Source organism: Microcaecilia unicolor, chromosome 3 (assembly GCF_901765095.1).
Source record: "Microcaecilia unicolor chromosome 3, aMicUni1.1, whole genome shotgun sequence".
Classification (NCBI taxonomy): Eukaryota; Metazoa; Chordata; class Amphibia; order Gymnophiona; family Siphonopidae; genus Microcaecilia; species Microcaecilia unicolor.
The window spans coordinates 266,294,212-266,312,621 of NC_044033.1; the positions used below are offsets into that span (position 1 = coordinate 266,294,212).

General features: G+C 43.9%; 1 protein-coding gene across 4 annotated transcripts in view; it reads right to left on the reverse strand.

Annotated features, from left to right (window-relative positions):
- Nucleotides 1-18,410, reverse strand: part of PRKD3 (protein kinase D3) — a 243,652-nt gene that overhangs the window by 220,185 nt on the left and 5,057 nt on the right. The window lies entirely within an intron of this gene.

The window sequence follows — 18,410 nt, forward strand, 5'->3', positions numbered from 1 at the left end:
TAAACGAAGTTTCCCAAAATTTGAGGTCTCTAACTGTAATAGTTGCAGATCTACACCCCCTCTACTAAAAGGTTGTCAGTCCATGAGCGCGCGACATTTACCAAAATGCCATTTTTGGGGTCTAATAAAATCCAAACACATTTATAAGAATGGCTAAAAAATTCAAATCCTGTACAGTTTTTGATGCTAATTCCGATGAAATACATTTTAACATTATGGATGCAAAATCCAGTCAAACAAGTTGACTCAAAGTGTGCATCAAAATTGGTCACGACTCATCAGAACATATTTGGACCAATATTCAGACTGCAACAACTTCCATGCAAACAAAGATATGGACTTGAAAGTTTGAACAAGCATTATGCTTGTGCTGGACATAATACTGCCAGATTTGCAACTAAGCAGCATCTATAACCGCCCTGCAGGATCTCTTCAAAGTTGGCACTGTCAGCGCAAATGGTAAAATGTACCAAGTTCAAAGCCAATTATTAAAAAGAGTCTGCCTGAATCAGCTTGTGAACAGTATCATCTGAAAGAGAAAATTGTGTTCTACAACACTGATATGTTTTTGTTTTGCAATGCCACCATTAACTAGCCATTTACCCTGCAGCTTCCCCACAAGCACTGGAACTACTCTCATTCAGCATATCCCCTCTGACTTGTCCACTCCTGGATCCCACTCTAGATTGTTTCCATACAGCATCAGGTACACCTAGTACTGCTATAAAAACAATATGCAGTAGTAGTGGAAAGCTTGAATATGCAGGTTTCTTGACTCCCTTACACAGTTCTAATCTGGATCCACTCAGGGCAATACCTCATTCATGAGAGCCTTCTCCTGGGCACTTCTCTTGCTATAGTAGTTAGATCAAGCATAACAAAAATTATCACTTCAGCATGTCAGTTGGGGTGCACTTAGGTAGCAAATATTTTCTTTTGCCAATTTAGAACAATTTTCTTTAAATGAACTGCAATTAAAATGTAGATTAAGAGAAATTGAACCCACTTTAGCCTATATGTGACCGTTTCTGGGAAAAGGTTAAACTAGCAGATCCAAAGTGTTAAGAATTGCAATTAAAATGAAGATAAAGAGGGGGGGGGGGGGGGGGGGGGGTCACGTGATGCCAAGCTAGGAAGCGGCTGTGCGTGAGGAGAGCTCCTGGTTCGACCCTCAAAATAAATATTAAAAAGGGCTTCTTATCATAGGAACTTTGTGCTGCTGATTGACGACTTACCTCTGGAAAGCGGTTGAAATCTACCGGGCTTGTCGGAGCGCAATGGCCCTTCGTGCACCATGGAAGGACAAGGAGAAGGCACACCAGAGTGAAAATAAAATGGCAGACGATGGCGAATCAGGCCACGCCGCGATCAGCTCAGCCTGGGTGGCGGAGATTGTGTCTGAGGTGCGGAAAGTCATCGACGCCTCCTTAGATCAACGTCTGCAGAAGGTTTCGGATAAGCTCGATACCGTGGACGGAAGGCTGGAGGACTTGAAGGGTGAATTTTCAACACACTGCCAAAGAGTGTCTGACTTGGAGGACCAGGTACAGCAGTTGACGGCTGGGAGGGACGACCTGCAAAAGCATGTGCGAACGCTGGAGGATAAGCTCGATGACATTGAAAACCGCTCCAGGCGACAAAATTTGCGGCTGGTTGGTCTGCCGGAAAAGATCGCGGATTCAGAGCTTAGAGGATTTTTGGAATCCTGGTTGAACAAGAGCCTCCAATTAAAATCAGAAGCGGGAGAGCTCCGCATCGAGTGTGCACATCGACTAGGCCCGCGTAGGACCGCGGAGGCCAGACCGCGAGTGGTCATCTTCAAATTGTTAAACTACATGCATAAGACTGAAATACTAATGGCTATTCGAAGAAGGCACGTTAACATTTGAAAATCAACCAGTACTTTGTTTTCAGGATTACTCCTCCAGAGTCGCCCTGCTGCGTAAGGCCTATGCTCCAGTTTGTGGGGAACTGCACTGGAGGAACATCCAGTTCGCACTACTGTATCCTGCGCGGCTCAAAGTGTTTACTGAAGGGAAACCACAGCTATTTGAGACGACCGACGGAGCTAAAGCTTTCCTGCAAACGCTACCACCGATATGAGCTTTGCTGCCTGGAACAGCAGAAGAGGAGTGTGGTAATTATGGGTGGCGCAGGGTGCCCAGGGCGGGGCTTTGAGGCTTTTTGTGTGTAAAGAAGAGATCTGCTGTTCTTGTATGCGTAGCAATATGCGATCATGCATGGGACCTCTTGGACTTGGAACATTATGATTGCCCACTATTCTGATGATAACAGCTGCGGGTTGGACATTGGGTATTTGGAGTGGGGAGAACTGAGTTGGATGTGTAGGATATGAGTAATAATCAAACTGAGTATCTGGGGGGTATAGGAGGGGAGGTGGGAGGTAACTGACCTCTGTGAGACCTATGTGAATTAGATGGAGGGATGTGGGAGAAGTAATTGGAGGATGAATGATAGGTGTATGCTTGGAACGGCAGATGATTTGGGTGGTGAAATGTGGAGATTTGCTCATGCTATTTATGAACCGGTGGTGGGTAATAAAAAACAGGCCTTCCTATCTGGCGGAGGGGAACCGAGGGAGGTGCCTCTCCTGCGGGGCCTGTCTAGTTGGGGATGGTGGAGATAGGAGTTCAAATCCAAGGGAGGGAGGGGGATGCACAAGTGCTCTGGGGAGAGTTTGGTTGGTTTTTTTTTTGGGGGGGGGGGGGAGGTTCTTCCTTTTGTTTGTATTGTTAATTTTCTTTTACATTAATTCTTGTGTTAGTTTTGCTGCCCGGGTGGCTCCCCTGGTCTGGGAGAAGGTGCGGGTACTATGGGGTGACATGGGAGGAGTGTGGGGCTGGAAGGGTTATTGCTGGGGTAGCCCTAAGGCCTATTTTCAAGGATTGGATACTTGGAGCTATTTGCATTCTATTCCTCCATGACCGCGATTAAACTGATTTAATGGAATGTGAATGGAGTTTCTTCTCCCATAAAGCGACAAAATATCATGCAGGCTTTAAATCGGCAGAGGGCAGATGTAGTTTTTTTGCAGGAGACTCATTTGCCCACTTCAGAGCACCTCAAATTTAAAAAGTGGTGGGTGGCAGATTTAGTGGAAGCGCCGGCGTTGAATCGTAAGGCAGGCTTGCTGATCCTCTTCCGGAAGGGATTGGAAGTTCAAAAGCTGCAAACTTGGAGGGACCCCAAGGGTCGCTTCCTTATTGTTAGGGTGGCTCTGGGTAAACAAGAAGTACTTTTATGCAATGTCTATGGCCCCAACACATATGATACAAGATTTATACAAGCCCTTACATGTAGACTGCTAGAGATGCCAGATATACCTATTCTGATGGGGGTGATTTCAATTTAGTTCACGACCCGACTGTGGATAGATCATTGGGAGCTGGGGAACCCCAACAAGGGTATTCCACTAGTCTGTTCTACATTACATGTGCTAGATGTGTGGCGAGCACTACACCCCATGGATAAAGATTTCACCCACCTTTCGAGAGCACATGGTTCTCAATCACGTATTGACTAGTGGTTGATATCAGCATCAATGTTTTCAAAAGTGATAGATGCAGGGATTGGACCCTATAGTGTGTCGGACCATGCATGGGTGTGGTGCACAATCATATTAGGTTCCGGGGAGGTAGGGGCATTCTGGTAGAGGTTTCCATTGCAATTGTATTGGGATGGTGAGTTTCGAGACTACTTGACCAAGAAATGGACTGAATATCAAGCTAATAATGCAGAACACAGGCATAATCCAGTTCTTTTTTGGGAAGCGGCTAAGGCGGTTCTACGCGGGGAAATTATAGCCTACATGGCGTTTAAAAAGAAGGCAAGAGATAGGGAAATTCTGCGGTTAGAAAAGCAACTGATTAAGGAGAGGATTCTTTACGGGAAATACCAATCAGAGGATAGGCGCAGTGCATTAATGGCTGTACAGTCTTCCTTGGGGGAGTTGAAACATGCACGGGCAGCTAAAGCAATACAGTACCAGTTGTAACGTCATGGGAACAAGTCTGGAAAGCTAATGGCACGACTGGTTCGGGGAGCCAGAGGTTTGTCCAGAATATTTCAGGTTGATAAGAGGGGATGGTGTCCTGGTGAGACAGGCTTCAGAAATTTTGGATGTTTTTTTTAAGTATTATAAGCAGCTATATGCAACATCGGAAGGGGAGCTGCTGGAGGGTAACGTATACTTACATAGTGTAGATCTCCCACATGTGATAGGAAAAGATCGTAGAATGCTTAATGCAGTCATCAGAGGAAGAGATGGCACTGGCAATACAGCAGAGCACTGTGGGTAAAGCACCGGGGCCGGATGGCCTGCAAGCTGAATTCTATAAGCTTCTTTCACCCTCTATTGTAACATTGTTACAGTCAGTGTTTACAGAGTTTATTTGTGATGGGGCTTTGCCTCCATCTCTTCAGATGGCTCAGATTAGTCTGCTGCTGAAACCAGGAAAAGATCCCATGAAGCCGTCTTCATACAGACCCATATCTTTGTTGAATACTGAGGCCAAGTTGTTTGCCAAGGTGTTGGCGAATAGGCTGGTACGGGTGTTGCCGTTAGTGATAGCCGACTCACAGGCGGGGTTTGTATGGGGAAGAACAATAGTGAAAAATGTGAGAAAGATCCTTATATCTTTGGAACAAGTAGAACGTACGCAGACACCATCTCTTTTAGTCAGCTTTGACGCTGAAAAAGCGTTCAACCGGGTAGACTGAGGATTTATGTTTGATGTTCTATGGAGATATGGGGTGGGAGAACTATTTTTACAGGCTGTACAGGCACTTTATGCGTCTCCACAGGCAATGATTGGATTGAACGGGGTGTGTACATCTCCCTTTACAATTAATAGGGGTACGCAACAAGGGTGTCCCTCTTTCTCCCTTGCTTTTTGTCCTCTCCCTAGATCCTCTGGTAAGGGAGGTTGTGAGTAACCCGGACATAAAAGGGATGCAGGTTGGGAAACAAGAATTTAAGCTCTCTGCATTTGCATATTGTGGAGCCCCAGGGTTCGTTGACAGTTTTAATGGAGAGCTTCCGGGAGTATGGGGAGTTCTCGGGTTTCAGACTCAACCTAGATAAGTCCTTGGCGCTACCAACCTGTGAGTCAGTGAGACGAGAATGGGTGGGTGGGTTCCTCTTGAAGTGGGAGACTCGTTCTTTTCGATACTTAGGCATTAAGCTCTGTACTAGAACATCACGGCTCTATAGGTGTAATGTAGAGGGGCTATTGGATTCCACAAGAGAATGGCTAAGGAAGTGGGTGCACCTACCAATTTCGCTCCATTTCAGAATACAGTTGTTTAACATGGTCTTATTCCCAAGATGGTTGTATGTGCTCCAGGTCCTACCGCTGCGACTATTGAGACGGGATCTGGGCGTGCTGAGAAGACTATTATCTAAATTTTGTTGGGCAGGGAAAAAGCCAAAAATGGCCTTTCAGTACCTCTTAGGAGCATGGAAACATGGAGGTTTAGGATTGCCGGATCTGAGAGTGTACAATGAAGCCTGTTTATTACGGCATTTTGGAGACTGGTACTTGAACAGAATTTCACACCATTGGAGCTTGAACGGGAGTATTATGCGCCCTGGCATGTCAACTATCTGCTGCAGGAGGTAGGAAAACAGCTGCCCCAGGAGTTGAGAAGCAGCATAGTATTGCAGTCCGTGCTTGGAGATATTTAGTCCCTCTATTGGGGGGGGGGGGGGGGGGGCCCTGGGACTTCAGACCAGATACCTATTCAGGGTAATAAGCAATTTCTCCCAGGGCAAGACAATGCTAGTTTTCGGCGATGGGCTGAACAGGGGTTGACTCTCTTCAGGCATGTACTAGATGAGGAGGGTAAACTGCTTAATTGGGTGCAACTTCAAAATCAGCCAGGGGTAGAAAAGAGGGATGTACTAGCCTACTTGCAGCTACAGAGACTATTATAAATCTCTAGATAGGAGGGGATTGGGCACCCAGGTGGGAGCTCATTTGGATGAATTTTTTGGACAGTTTCCCGAGGGGGGACTGTCAGTCTCGTTCCTCTATAAGGAGGTGCAAAAACGGGTAGTGAGTCGGTCCCGAGCAGCTATTTTAAGCTGATGGAACCAGGATTTAGGGGAATAGATGACAGTTAGATTTGTTGGCTTTGATTAGGAGGATTCCAGCGGTATCTACTAGCGCAGAGTTGAGAGAGTGCCAATATAGGATTTTGCACCGAGCATATATGACACAGGAGCAGCTATTCCGGTTTGGAGGAGTGGAAACGCCAGTCTGCCCAAAGTGTAAACAGGGAACTAATTCATTTTATCATGCTTTTTGGGATTGCCAGGAGGTGAAATTGTTTTGGGCAGAAATCCTGAAGTATGTTGGGGGTCTCTGGAATTGCCCTCTGCCGATGGTGCCTGTTGGAGTACTGTTAGTTAAATATGAGAATTTTGGGGTTAGTAAATGGGAAACAACCCTTTTTATACAGAAAGCAATAGCTGTTGGGAAACGGATTATATTGAGAGAATGGGTTGGAACGGAGAGCCCTTCTTTTTGGGCTTGGAGGAATAGTCTACACACATTGCTGTTATTGGAGAAGCGACAGGCGTGGGGTATTCCAAAGAGAAAAAAAACTTTTCTTGCTTGTTTGGGAACCATATTTACAATCACTTCCACACAGAGCGAGAAGTTTAATTCTAAATACGACCTAATATTGATCTTTTGCTGTGGATACCTGAGTAGCAGTGACTAAAGGAGCTTATGTTAGAGTGCACGCGCTGGATCACAGGAGGGGGAGCACTGGGTAGGGAATAGGGTTTTTTTTTTGTTTGTTTGTATGGGGGGGGTTCACTATGTGGTGGTGCCATGGGGAGGGGGATAGAGGGGATTGGTTAGTTCTCTCTCACCGCATTTGGGGGCTATCAGATCACAAGCCTCCTGGGGTATTGCTGAGGGGAGTTTCTGCATAAGAACGGGGGGAGGAAGTTGGGAGTCACAATGTTCAAATGATATACACTGGTATCGAATTCTCTTTGGTTATGGAATGTGGAAGGAGTTCATATGCATACTGTTGTTGTTCTATGGGTTGGTTTAAGGAGATCTTTGGGGGAGGTAGGGAATAGGGGGGAGTTCAGGGAGGGAGGGGGAAGGAAGGGAGGGGAACGGGGGTTTGTATGGGTGCAACAGTTTGGGTATGGGACAGCATTGGGTTGTTACTGTATAAGATGTTACGTTGATGTTATAGGTACACGAGGTTGTGTTGCTTTACCTTATGTGAAAAATGTAATAAAAACCGTTTAAATATAAAACGAAGATAAAGAGAAATTGAACCCACTGTAGCCTATATGTGACCGTTTCTGGGAAAAGGTTAAACTAGCAGATCCAAAAAGTGTTAAGAATTGCAATTAAAATGAAGATAAAGAGAAATTGAACCCATTGTAGACTATATGTGACCATCTCTGGGAAAAAGTTAAACTAGAAGATCCAAAATGCTGAGAATGGCCGATTTTTCATGGGTCCATAAGCAGTCTGAAAAAGTTTTTGGTGACTTTAGTCACTTTTTTCCAGACATTTATTTATTTATTACATTTGTATCCCACATTTTCCCACCTATTTGCAGGCTCAATGTGGCTGACATAGTACCGTAAGGCGTTTGCCAAGACCGGTAGAGAAACAAATACAAGGTGATATTGTGGTCGAATAAGGTCCATTTGTTTCAGGCAAATGGGGTCAAAGAGAGGGAAGGTTAAATAGTGTCTAATACGATCGTTGGGTTCGCTGTGCTGCAGAGTGTTGGCATCTATGTTGGGTCAATAGGGTATGCCCTTTTGAACAAGTAGGTTTTTAGTGATTTCCCGACGTTTAGATGGCCGTAGATTGTTTTCACTCCTTTTGGCAGTGCATTCCATAGTTTTGTACTTATATATGAGAAGCTGGATGCATAGGTTGCTTTTTATTTAGGTCCTTTGCAGTATGGTTAGTGGAGGTTTAGGTATGTTTGAGATGAGCCGGATCTATTCCTGTTTGGCAGATCTATGAGGTCTATCATGTATCCTGGAACTACGCCATAGATAAGTTTGTGGATCAGGGTGCAAATTTTGAAGGTAATGCGTTCTTTAATTGGGAGAAAATGCAGTTTTTCTCGGAGGGGTTTGGCGTTTTCAAATCGTGTTTTACCGAATATCAGCCTGGCTGCTGTGTTCTGGGCTGTCTGGAGTTTCTTTATGAGTTGTTCTTTGCATCCCGCGTAGATTCCGTTGCAGTAGTCTGCATGGCTTAGTACCATTGATTGTATTAGTTTATGAAATGTTTCCCTCGGGAAAAAAGGTTTTAGGCGTTCAGTGTTCTGAATAAATGAATCTGAACGGAAAAAAAAAAAAGACTGGTGCAATATAAGCAGATGACTACAAAAGGTCTCAACTACTAATACTTAGACTAAACCTAGGAGTATAAAATATTTAGCAGAGTGAAACGGGTAGAGGTGAATCGCTTGTTTACTCTTTCCAAAAATATTAGGACTAGGGAGCATGCAATGAAGCTACTAAGTAGTAAATTTAAAACAAACTGGAGAAAATATTTCTTCATTCAATATGTAATTAAACTCTGGAATTCATTGCCAGAGAATACAGTAAAAGCAATTAGCTTAGCAGGGTTTAAAAAAGGTTTGGATAATGTCCTAAAAGAAAAGTCCATCCATTGCTTATATCTAGGATAAGAAGCATAAAATTTGTTTTACTGTTCTGGGATCTTGCCAAGTACTTGTAAACTGGATTGGACACTGATGGAAACAGGATACTGGGCCTGATGGACCTTTGGTCTGTCCCAATATGGCAACGCTTATGTTCTTATGATCTCTACAACAGCACTTCTACTGTTGCGCTGGTGGACAGCACAGGCCTGTCACACAAATAAAAGGAAGACCAATATTTCCTAAAAATCCACTTCCCACATTCTCTCCCCTACCAAAATAGGGCCCATTCCCAGGCTCCCTGGTGCCAGTACATAAGTACATAAGTACATAAGTAATGCCATACTGGGAAAAGACCAAGGGTCCATCGAGCCCAGCATCCTGTCCACGACAGCGGCCAATCCAGGCCAAGGGCACCTGGCAAGCTTCCCAAACGTACAAACATTCTATACATGTTATTCCTGGAATTTTGGAGTTTTCCAAGTCCGTTTAGTAGCGGTTTATGGACTTGTCCTTTAGGAAACCGTCCAACCCCTTTTTAAACTCTGCTAAGCTAACCGCCTTCACCACTTTCTCCGGCAACGAATTCCAGAGTTTAATTACATGTTGGGTGAAGAAATATTTTCTCCAATTTGTTTTAAATTTACTACACTGTAGTTTCATCGCATGCCCCCTAGTCCTAGTATTTTTGGAAAGCGTGAACAGACGCTTCACATCCACCTGTTCCACTCCACTCATTATTTTATATACCTCTATCATGTCTCCCCTCAGCCGTCTCTTCTCCAAGCTGTATAGCCCTAGCCTCCTTAGTCTTTCTTCATAGGGAAGTCGTCCCACCCCCGCTATCATTTTAGTCGCCCTTCGCTGCACCTTTTCCAATTCTACTATATCTTTCTTGAGATGCGGCGACCAGAATTGAACACAATACTCAAGGTGCGGTCGCACCATGGAGCGATACAACGGCATTATAACATCCTCACACCTGTTTTCCATACCTTTCCTGATAATACCCAACATTCTATTCGCTTTCTTAGCCGCAGCAGCACACTGAGCAGAAGGTTTCAGTGTGTTATCGACGACGACACCCAGATCCCTTTCTTGGTCCGTAACTCCTAATGTGGAACCTTGCATGACGTAGCTATAATTCGGGTTCTTTTTTCCCACATGCATCACCTTGCACTTGCTCACATTAAACATCATCTGCCATTTAGCCGCCCAGTCTCCCAGTCTCGTAAGGTCCTCTTGTAATTTTTCACAATCCTGTCGCGATTTAACGACTTTGAATAACTTTGTGTCATCAGCAAAGTGTCATAAGCAGTACTACTACTACTTCACATTTCTAGAGCGCTACTAGGGTTACGCAGTGCTGTACAATTTAACAGAGAAGGACAGTCCCTGCTCAAAGGAGCTTACAATCTAAAGGACGAAATGTCAAGTTGGGGCAGTCTAGATTTCCTGAATAGAGGTATGGTGGTTAGGTGCTGAAGGCGACATTGAAGAGGTGGGCTTTGAGCAAGGATTTGAAGATGGGCAGGGAGGGGGCCTGGCGAATGGGCTCAGGGAGTTTATTCCAAGCAGGGGGTGAGGCGAGGCAGAAAGGGCGGAGCCTGGAGTTGGCGGTGGTGGAGAAGGGTACTGAAAGGAGCAGTAGCAGAGTGTAAAGATGTGTAGCACCATCAGTACGTGTTCCACTGCCCAGCCGGAAGCCAGAAGGAGATAGGCTTTGAGATAGGCCATCATCATTAATCTTCCTCTTCTTCAGGTAGACCTGGGATTTCTGTCACCCCCACGGTTCTCGGCTCCTATCCTCCTGCTCTGTCCATCCATGTGTACCAACAGACAGACATCGCCTTAATATCAGCCACTCTCACTTTTTGCAAAACATGGCTAAGAATTCTACAATATATTTACAGTTTTGATTTGGTCTTTTTAGAGTTCTGAGAAACTGTAATATTTGAAATCATTCTCAAAAGTCTTTAACTAACTGCCTTCATTACTCCATTAATTTTCTGGAAACAATCAGGCTAACAAGAGTTTCACAGACTGCATGACACTCATGTGACTGCTCAAAATTACCTTCTGTGTCACAAATGTTGTCACCTGCTACATGAACCAATACGCTCATAGTTAATGTTAATATAGAAAACCATCTAAACTCATTTAACACATGGAAAGCAATGAGCACAAATGCTCATATTCTAAGTGAAAAGCCCTGATGTCTAAGAAAGACTTAAATATTGTTGCTATTACACAGACATGGTAGGGAGATAGGGCGAGTTGAAGAGCTGAAGGAGTGGCACTGTATGTGAAAAATAATGTCAGAGTGGCTGAAATGCAAGGAACAAGCTATATGGATCATCCTGGAAAAAGAAAATGGAACCTATATCCACACAGGTGTTATCTACAGACCTCCAGCACAAATGGAGAAACTGGACATGGATCTAATAGAAGGTATCCACAAGCCTGGAATGGAAAGGGAGGCACTGTTGCTAGGAGATTTCAACTTGCATGATGTGGATTGGAACGTCCCATCGGCAGAATCGGAAAGAAGCTCAGACAAATGGTGACAGAACTCAAGAGGGAAGGGTCAATGTTGGATCTAGTGCTCACAAATGGAGGAAGTGTTTCTAGCATCTTGGTGGGTGCCCACCTAGGAAATAGTGATCACAGGATATGGTTTGATATAAGAGTAAAAATGGAATGCAGCCACACAAAACTCAAAGTGCTGGATTCCAGACATGCTGATGTTGTTAAATTGGGGGGGGGGGGGGGGGATACCGGAAGAAGGAGCTGATGGCATGGGTAAGTATAGAAGTGGAAGCGCAGTGGTCCAAGCTGAAAGCTGCTATAAATATGGCAACATATCTTTATACAAGGAAATTAAACAAAAACAAGAGAAACAGGAAGCCTATATGGTTCTCCCAACAAGTGGCTGAAAAAGTAAGGGCAAAAGAGGCTCTGATCAAGAAATAGAAGAACACAACAAGAGGATCACAGAAAGTTTACCATATTAAAATCAAATAAGTGAAGTGGAAAATATGGCTAATGAAAGCACAGGTGGAGGAAAAATGGCTAAAGATGTAAAGAGAGAAAAGCTAGGAATGGAATTGTAGGACTGAAAGATGCTGAGAATGGCTACATGGAGAGTGATGAGGATAAAACGAACATGCTAAACAAATATTTCTCTTTGGTATTCACGGAAGAAATTCATGGGAGGAGGACTACAGTTCGCAGATGAGGGTATATCTGCGAATGGAGTGTATATTGCACCATTCACAGAAGAAAGCATTTATTAACAGCTTGAAAATCTTAAAGTGGACAAAGCTAAGGGGCCGGATAGGATATATCTCAAGATACTGAAGGAGCTCAGAGAAATCCTGGTGGGAGCTCTTAAGAATTTATTTAATAGATCTTTAGATATGGGAGAGGTTCTGTGAGATTGGAGATGAGCTGGTGTGGTCCCTCTTCACAAAGGCAGAGACAGGGAAGAAGTGTGAAACTACAGGCTGGTAAGCCTCTATCAGTGGTAGGAAAAATAATGGCATTGCTGCTGAAGGAAAAAAAAGATGGTTTACTTTCTAGAAGTCAATGGGTTGCAGGATTGGAGGCAACACGGCTTTACCAAAGAAAGTCCCACAAACAAATCTGATTGATTTCTTTGACTGGGTAACCAAAGAACTGGATAAAGGATACACACTAGATGTAATCTACTTGGATTCCATCAAAGCCTTTGATACTGTATCTCATAGAAGACTCATGAATAAGCTGAGAGGGCTGAACTTAGGACCCAAAATGGTGAACTGGATTAGAAAACTGGTTGACTGGACAGGCAACAGAGAGTGGTGGTAAATGAAATCCATTCACAGGAAAGGATGGTGAGTAGTGGAGTGCCTCAAGGGTAGGTACTGGGGCTGATTCTGTTTAATATATTTGTGAGAGACATTGCTGAAGGATTAGAAGAAAAAGTTTGCCTTTCTGTGGATGACACAGAGAGCCAATAGAGTGGATACCCCAGAAGGAGTAGAAGCAATGAGAACCATGAGAAGAGATCTCCAAACACTAGAAGAATGGTCAACGGTCTGGCAGTTACGCTCAGTGTAGGCGGAGACTTTGGATCCCTTTGGGGTGTGAGGAACCAAAATAGGTCTATGATTGAGCATATTCACTTTTGAAAAAGCGTACTGAAACTCTGCCAGAGTCAAGGGGACATGATATGGTGTGTGTTTGAGTGCGCTGAAGCACTGGAGCCTGGCGCATGTTTACACTAAGTCACGGGATAGGGATATTCAGTGGGGGAGGATGAATCAATATAACATGAGTATGGTAACAATAATAAGTGAGGTTTGCAGTTTAAACAGATAAGTATCAATCATCTATTGCAATTTGGCACTTGCAATGTTTTTTCCTCATAAATTATTAGAATAAGTTTTTTTTCCCTCATGTATCATTAGCACATTTTGACGTTGTATCTTGCGAATTCAATGAATACATGAACATCTATGTTATCTTCCTAGAGGAGGGTGATTCTGTAAATTATCTCCATCTATATTCAGCCACAGGAGGCAGTTGTGCATGTACATACCATTTACCTATACATAGGAATGACTCGATAACAGTTCCTCTGATTCATCCACATGTTCCCCTGGGGATGTAATGGTATGAATAGAATAGAACTGTGCACATTTTATCTTCATTTCACTTATTTAACTAATTTAGTTAATTAATTTGATATATAGTTCATAAAATACTGGCTTTTGTTTATTTAAGTTAACATTTCATGCCAAGAAGTGCAGAGTGATGCACTTGGGGTGCAGAAATCCAAACGACATTTATCAGATAGGAAGAGAGAGATTGAAAAGAACAGCTTAGGAGAGGGTCCCTGGAGTGATGGTGTCCGATGATCTTAAGGTGATAAAACAATGTGACAATGCGGTGACTACAGCCAGAAGGATACTAGGCTGAACAGAGAGGGGTATAACCAGCAGAAGAAAGGAGGTGTTAATGGCCCTGTACAAGTCGCTGGTGAGGCCCCACTTGGAGTACTGTGTTCAGTTTTGGAGGCTATTATCTTGCTAAGGATGTAAAAAGACGAAGAAGTTCAGAGAAAAGCGACGCAAATGGTATGGGGTTTGCATCACAAGATATATGAGGAGAGGAAAGGAGAGGCAGGAGACATTCAAATCTTTGAAAGGTATTAATCTACAAACCTTTTCCAGAGACGGGAACATAGTAACATAGTAGATGACGGCAGAAAAAGACCTGCATGGTCCATCCAGTCTGCCCAACAAGACAAACTCATATGTGTATACCTTACCTTGATTTGTACCTGCCTTATTCAGGGCACAGACCGTACAAGTCTGCCCAGCAGTATTTCCCGCCTCCCAACCACCAGTTCCACCTCCCATCACCGGCTCTGGCACAGACCGTATAAGTCTGCCCTCCACTATCCTCGCCTCCCAACCACCAACCCCTCTTCCCCTCACCTGCTCCGCCACCCAATTTCGGCTAAGCTTCTGAGGATCCATTCCTTCTGCACAGGAATCCTTTATGCATATCCCACGCATGTTTAAATTCCGTTTTCATCTCCACCACCTCCCGTGGGAGGGCATTCCAAGCATCCACCACTCTCTGCGTGAAAAAATACTTCCTGAGAGGGTGGTGGATGCTTGGAATGCCCTCCCGCGGGAGGTGGTGGAGATGAAAACGGTAACGGAATTCAAACATGCGTGGGAAATGCATAAAGGAATCCTGTGCAGAAGGAATGGATCCTCAGAAGCTTAGCCGAAGTGGAGGACATGAATTGAGGTTGCAGGGAGGACGACTCAGGAATAATGTCAGGAAGTACTTTTTCACAGAGAGGATGGTAGATACCTAGAATGCCCTCCTGTGGGAGGTGGTGGAGATGAAAAATGCATGGGATAAACACAAAGAAATCCTGTATAGAAGGCATGGAACCAAACAAGCTTAGCGGTGATTAGATGAAAATAGCCAGTAATTGGGGAGCAAAACCAGTGCTGGGCAGACTTCTACAGTCAGTGACCTGAAAATGGTAAGGACAAATCAAAATCAAGTAAACATATGTAGTATCACATCATACTTTATGCTATGAGTTTATTTTGTTGAGCAAACTGGATGGACCGTACAGGTCCTTATCTGTCATCATCTACTATGTTAGTTGCTTGAAGAGGTTCTGCAGAATTGTAATGATTAAAAAAAAAAAAGTCTTGTATTATTTAATTTTAATGATAATCACCTGTAATAACCACAGCTCAATGAAGAAAAGAAATACCACAAAAAAGAAAAAATTACCTGCACAACACCTTGGTAGCTATGAAGCCCCAAACCAGCTTAGGGCACAGTTATCAACATGGGTTATTGTTAGGACGAGATATTTTAGCACAAGTACCATTTTATGCAATGAGACCCAGTTACTAATAATTGAGGTTAACAGTAAAATGACCCATCTTGATGGTAGCCCACATTAATAACTTCTACCCTAAATGCCAATCACTGAATGGAGGAGTGGCCTAGTGGTTAGAGCACCGATCTTGCAGTCCAGAGGTGGCCGGTTCAAATCCCTCTGCTGCTCCTTGTGATCTTGGGCAAGTCACTTAACCCTCCATTGCCTCAGGTACAAACTTAGATTGTGAGCCCTCCTGGGACAGAGAAATATCCAGTGTACCTGAGCTACTACTGAAAAAGATGTGAGCAAAATCTAAAATAATAAATAAATAAATACAGGAAGGAACACTAACAACTGAGGGGAATTTATAGTTTGGAAAGAAAGTTTAGGAAAAGAACTTACATTTTTAATCTTTTCCCAGCATGGTTGTTGTTGTTACATTTGTACCCCCCGCGCTTTCCCACTCAGGGCAGGCTCAATGCGGCTTACATGGGGCAATGGAGGGTTAAGTGACTTGCCCAGAGTCACAAGGAGCTGCCTGTGCCTGAAGTGGGAATCAAACTCAGTTCCTCAGGACCAAAGTCCACCACCCTAACCACTAGGCCACTCCTCCACTTGAGCAAACATTTGAAAGATGTTGATGTAAAATTCCTAAAAGGGTCGGTAGAGGCGTTTCCTCAAAAACTGAAGCAGGTTTAAATAATCCCATTGTTGAAAAGGGAGGATTTGGTTCCCAATCAAGTACTTAATTACTGCCCGATCATGAGCTTACCAGTAACTACTAAGATTATGAAGGCCACTGGGGCACCACAGCAACAGGAGTTCTTAGAAACAACACAAGCCCTGGATGATAACCAGTTTAGGTTTGCTGGTTCTCCTCAATCTATCAGTGGTCTTTGACAAGGTCTGCCACAAAACTTTTCTGACTAGGTTCTATCAGATGGGGATTCTAAGGGGTCTGTTTACAAAGCAGCACTACTGGCTGTCCATGCGCTAGTGCTGACGTGGCCCAAAGTGAATGGGTCATGTCGGCACTAGCACTGCTTAGTAAACCGGAGCATAAATTTGACACACAGCTGAGTTTTGATCATTCATGATGGGAAGGTTGTTTGTATTACTGACCAATGCCACTTGTTCAGGTGCACAAGAACTCCTGCAAGGGTTCCCTCAGGGTCCACCCTTTTTCCTCCTATTCTTTATTATACAGTGAAACCTCGGTTTTCGTCGATAATCCGTCCGAAAACAATCGGCGAAATCCGAAACCGACGAAAACCGAGGCAATTAACGAGGACGCCCAAAATCGGGAGAAGGACGTCAATCTGCCGATACAAATTGGGAGATGGACGTCCTTTTTTTTCAACGAATTCCGAGGCAACCGACGAAAACCGAGACAAATTTCTAGTCAAAAAAATCAACAAAATCCGAAACCGACGAAAACCGACGTCAACGAAACCTCATCATGCAATTGTGGATTGAAGCCTTTTAAAAAATTATTTATAAGAAAGTTATTCAGATTTTTGTGCCAGAGAAGACATACTAGGACCCAGATGGAGGGGGAAAACCCAAGTACTTGTGAATGAAAGGGAAATGGGACTTGATATACTGCCTTTCTGTGGTATTTTGCAAATACATTCAAAGTGGTTTACATATATACAGGTACTTATTTTTGTACCTGGGGTAATGGAGGGTTAAGTGACTTGACCACAGTCACAAGGAGCTGCAGTGGGAATCAAACCCAGTTCCCCAGGATCAAAGTCCGCTGCACTAACCACTAGGCTACTCTTCCACTCCACTAGGCTACCCCTTTGAAGACTCATAGGGCCCTGTTTACTAAGGTGCACTACCGTTTTTAGCACGTGCTAAAAGCTAGAGACACCCATATATTCCTATGGGTGTCTCTAGCATTAGCGTGGCTTAGTAAACAGGGCTCATAGTGGTGTAGTCCACCAGAAACTGGTTTTGAATGAGCTGGAAGCCCAAGTGCTAGGCCAAATTAAAAAAAAAAAAAAAAAAGAACTATGTGGTTCAAGTCTGTTGAACACTCAATTTAAAAACAAAGAATCATTTTGCTTCTACTTAGCCAAGTGCAGTGCAACTATGTTACCACGCTCCAGTTAACTGTTAACACAAAGGAAGTCATTGAAGTTAACGATAAACTACTGTGTATCATGTGTCACCAAAGCAAACACATTTAGCAGTTAAGATGGGAAAAAAAGGAGATAATTCACAAAAACAGCAGCAGCAACAACAGTATAATAAATATGCAACAATACAAAACTACCTTGTTGTAGCAAAGTATTTATGTCAAAATTTTATAAAATTAACCATCCCTATATTGTACAACATAACAGGAACTTTCAGTATATAGACAACAGCATGTCTGCTTAAATTTTTATGGATTTTATCCATTTAAATGGTGTCACTGAAAATCCATAGATACATTAAAATAAGATGTACATTTATCTTTATTCCTCCTAAGCAGATACAGAAAACATCTGGTTAGCAGTTGAATATTTCAGGTTCTAGGATAGTCACGGGGGGGGGGGGGGCTTGGAGGACTAGCCCCTCCCCACTTTGGGATCAGGCCCCTTCCAAACCAGCACTGCACCCATTAAATGGCTGGCAGGAACACCAAAGCCTCCTGAGCCAAAGAAATTCCCTGCCGAGCCGCTCCTCTCCTTCTCGCTCCTCTGCAGTAACCTGGAAGTCAGGATTTCCCATGCATACTCAGTTTGCACAACAACTGAGCATGCTCGGGGAATCCCAGACTTGGCAGCTGGAGGCACTCCGCCGACTACAGGGTTCCTGCAGCAGTGCAAGGGGGGAATTTCTTTGGCTGGTGGGGCTTCGGTATCCCCACCAGCAAAGGTATTATATTCAACACACAGGGGGTTGTGGAGGGAGGTTGAGCCCCGCTTAAAATGGACTACTTCACTCAGCCCCAGAACAACCCTAGCCAGGCTCCTTTTCAAAATGGATAACTTTGGCCATTTAGCTTTTTAAACAGTCAATATTATATGGGGACTGAAATTAAAAACAAAAAAAAAATGGTCAAAGTGCTTTTGTATATGGACCCTTACAAATCTTACTTTCATTCTACTAATTAATCAAACATATAAATGGCAAGTGACCGACTCACCTGCAAATGCGCAGTAGAGACTTCCCTCTCTGTCCCGCCCCCACGTCAAGACGTGATGACGGAACAGAGAGGGAAACTGTGCGCTGAGGAGGAGTGCAGTCACTGCCACACGGACGTCGACGCTACCACTCCCCCCCCCCAGAGGTCGCTGCTGCCGCTCCCCCCCCCCTTCAGGTCATCGCCGCC